At 39.3% G+C, this 519-nt stretch overlaps 1 protein-coding gene across 1 annotated transcript in view; it reads right to left on the bottom strand.

The window, feature by feature from the left end:
• Positions 1 to 519, bottom strand: part of LOC119586012 (organic cation transporter protein-like) — a 23,322-nt gene that overhangs the window by 7,397 nt on the left and 15,406 nt on the right.

Raw genomic sequence — 519 nt, 5'->3', positions numbered from 1 at the left:
TCTCGCGGAGATATAAAATGCTATTTTAGTCATGTCTATAGTCGCGTCTTCACCGAGCCTAGACTGGATTGATTTATCTTAAATAAAACCTAGAATACGGCTATGTGATTTAAACTGAATTGAGGAAACGCTAGTCTAAAGCTGCTTAGGCGCGTGGATTCTAGCTAGGCTAATGTAACTTAGCCTAGCCAGCTTTAACGTGCATTTTTTTTCAGCATATCTTAACCTATCATAGTCCAAGCTTAGCCTAACTTGACGCATAACTTACTTTGGTCCTTAGTTGATTCATCCAACTTATTCTCGTCTAACTTACTTCTAATTAGCATAAGCTCGCCTCACATAAATAACTCGCCCATAGCAACCTAAAGCAGCCCAGCCTAACCTAACTAAATTCATTCCAGTTGAACCTAGTCTGATTTTAGTCCTACATGGCCTAATCTAACCAAATTAGCTAGGCCTAAATTACCCTAATCTTCATATGCCTAGCCTTATCTAGCCCGACTTTGTTTTATCCTAGCT

The sequence above is a fragment of the Penaeus monodon genome, chromosome 20, assembly GCF_015228065.2.
Source record: "Penaeus monodon isolate SGIC_2016 chromosome 20, NSTDA_Pmon_1, whole genome shotgun sequence".
NCBI lineage: Eukaryota > Metazoa > Arthropoda > Malacostraca > Decapoda > Penaeidae > Penaeus > Penaeus monodon.
Note: the sequence above shows the minus strand (reverse complement) of the source record. Positions and strands in the feature narration are given on the sequence as shown.